At 43.8% G+C, this 3188-nt stretch overlaps 1 non-coding gene across 1 annotated transcript; it reads right to left on the reverse strand.

Moving 5' to 3' along the window:
* Window positions 1-544: 544 nt before the first annotated feature.
* On the reverse strand, window positions 545-652 carry LOC130942346 (small nucleolar RNA R71). Its single transcript, XR_009070920.1, has one exon. It is a non-coding gene; the product is annotated as a small nucleolar RNA R71 (small nucleolar RNA).
* Window positions 653-3188: the final 2536 nt, after the last annotated feature.

Genomic DNA, 3188 nt, shown 5'->3' on the forward strand with positions numbered 1-3188 from the left:
TATGAGCAGGAGCAAAGACAAAAGCATTCTTGTTGAGGCTGATCCTGAACCTGAAAGGACCTTGAAGCGAAAGCTAAGAGAAGCTAAGGCACAACTCTCTGTAGACGACCTAACAGAAATCTTCAAAGAAGAAGAACCCATGGCAGCCGAAAACAACAACAATGCCAACAATGCAAGGAAGGTGCTAGGTGACTTTACTGCCCCTACTCCCGACTTCTATGGGAGAAGCATCTCTATCCTTGCCATTGGAGCAAACAACTTTGAGCTTAAGCCTCAATTAGTTTCTCTAATGCAACAGAATTGCAAGTTCCATGGACTTCCATTGGAAGATCCTCATCAGTTCTTAGCTGAATTCTTGCAAATCTGTGACACTGTCAAGACTAATGGGGTTGACCCTGAGGTCTACAGACTTATGCTATTCCCTTTTGCTGTAAGAGACAGAGCTAGGATATGGTTAGACTCACAACCTAAAGAAAGCTTGAACTCTTGGAAAAAGCTAGTCAATGCCTTCTTGGCAAAGTTCTTTCCACCTCAAAAATTGAGTAAGCTTAGAGTGGAAGTCCAAACCTTCAGACAGAAGGAAGGAGAATCCCTCTATGAAGCTTGGGAAAGATACAAACAATTGATCAGAAAGTGTCCCTCTAATATGCTTTCTGAATGGAGCATCATAGGTATCTTCTATGATGGTCTGTCTGAACTATCCAAGATGTCTTTGGATAGCTCTGCTGGAGGATCTCTTCATCTAAAGAAGACGCCTGCAGAAGCCCAAGAGCTCATTGAAATGGTTGCAAATAACCAATTCATGTACACTTCTGAAAGGAATCCTGTTAACAATGGGACAAATCAGAAGAAAGGAGTTCTTGAGATTGATACTCTGAATGCCATATTGGCTCAGAACAAGATATTGACTCAGCAAGTCAATTTGATTTCTCAAAGTCTGTCTGGAATGCAAAATGCACTAGGCAGTACTAAGGATGCTTCATCTGAAGAAGAAGCTTATGATCCTGAGAACCCTTCAATGGAAGAGGTGAATTACATGGGAGAACCCTATGGAAACACCTACAATCCTTCATGGAGAAATCATCCAAATCTCTCATGGAAGGATCAACAGAGACCTCAACAAGGTTTCAATAACAATAATGGTGGAAGAAACAGGTTTAGCAATGGCAAGCCTTTTCCATCATCTTCTCAGCAACAGATAGAGAGTTCTAAGCAGAGCCACTCTAACTTAGCAACCATGGTCTCTGATCTGATCAAAACCACTCAAAGTTTCATGACTGAAACAAGGTCTTCCATTAGAAATTTGGAGGCACAAGTGGGACAGCTGAGCAAGAGAATTACTGAACTCCCTCCTAGTACTCTTCCAAGCAATACAGAAGAAAATCCAAAAGGAGAGTGCAAGGCCATCAACATGGCCGAATTTGGAGAGGAAAGAGAGGCAGTGAACGCCACTAAGGAAGACCTCAATGGACGTCCACTGGCCTCCAATGAATTTCCTAATGAGGAATCATGGGAATCTGAGGCTCAAAATGAGATCATAGAGATTCTATTGGACTTACTTCTGCCATTCATGAGCTCTGATGAGTATTTTTCCTCTGAAGAGGATGAGTATGTCACTGAAGAGCAAGTTGCTAAATACCTTGGAGCAATCATGAAGCTAAATGACAAGTTGTTTGGTAATGAGGCTTGGGAGGATGAACCCCCTTTGCTCACCAAAGAACTGGATGACTTGTCTAGGCAGAAATTACCTCAAAAGAGACAAGATCCTGGGAAGTTTTCAATACCTTGTACCATAGGCACCATGACCTTCAAGAAGGCTCTGTGTGACTTAAGGTCAAGTGTAAACCTCATGCCTCTCTCTGTAATGGAGAAGCTAGGGATCTTTGAGGTACAAGCTGCAAGAATCTCACTAGAGATGGCAGACAATTCAAAGAAACAAGCTTATGGACTTGTAGAGGGTGTTCTGGTAAAGGTTGAAGACCATTACATCCCTACTGATTTCATAGTCCTAGAGACTGGGAAGTGCATGGATTAATCCATCATCCTTGGCAGACCTTTCCTAGCCACAGCAAAGGCTGTGATTGATGTGGACAGAGGAGAATTGGTCATTCAAGTGAATGAAGAATCCTTTGTGTTTAAGGCTCAAGGATATCCCTCTGTCTCCATGGAGAGGAAGCATGAAGAGCTTCTCTCAAAACAGAGTCAAACAGAGCCCCCACAGTCAAACTCTAAGTTTGGTGTTGGGAGGCCACAACCAAACTCTAAGTTTGGTGTTGAACCCCCACATTCAAACTCTAAGTTTGGTGTTGGGAGGTTCCAACATTGCTCTGAGCATCTGTGAGGCTCCATGAGAGCCCTCTGTCAAGCTACTGACATTAAAGAAGCACTTGTTGGGAGGCAACCCAATGTTATATTTTATCTATTTTTCTTTGTTTTCTGTAGGTTGATGATCATAGGAAGTCACAAAATCAATTGAAAAAGCGAAAAACAGAATGAAAAATAGAAAAAAAAAACAGCACACCCTGGAGGAGAAATTGCTGGCGTTTAAACGCCAGTAAGGGTAGCAGTTGGGCATTTATCGCCTAGTCTGGCACCATTCTGGGCGTTTAACGCCAGAAAGGGGCACCAGACTGGCGTTAAACGCCAGAAAAGGGCAAGAAGCTGGCGTTAAACGCCAGAAATGGGCACCAGCCCGGCGTTTAACGCCAGAATTGGCATGAAGTGCATTTTTGCACTCCACTTGGTGCAGGGATAACTTTTCCTTGACACCTCAGGATCTGTGGACCCCACAGGATCCCCACCTACCCCACCACCCCCTCTATTCTTCTTCACCCATTCACCAATCACCTCTACCACTCTTCCCCCAAAACCCCTCACCTTTCAAATCCCATCTTTCTCTTCACCACTCACATCCATCCTTCATAAAACCCCACCTACCTCACCATCCAAATTCAAACCACTTTCCCTCCCAAACCCACCCCTACATGACCGAACCCTACCCCTCTCTCCACCCCTATATAAACCCATCTTCACTCCCTCATTTTCACACACCCTAAACACCACTTCTTCCCCTTTGGCCGAACCACAAAGCCATATCCATCTCCTCTATTTCTTCTTCTTCTACTCTCTTCTTTCTACTTTTGCTCGAGGACGAGCAAACATTTTACGTTTGGTGTGGTAAAAGCATT

This window comes from Arachis stenosperma, chromosome 7 (assembly GCF_014773155.1).
Source record: "Arachis stenosperma cultivar V10309 chromosome 7, arast.V10309.gnm1.PFL2, whole genome shotgun sequence".
In the NCBI taxonomy this organism is placed as follows: Eukaryota; Viridiplantae; Streptophyta; class Magnoliopsida; order Fabales; family Fabaceae; genus Arachis; species Arachis stenosperma.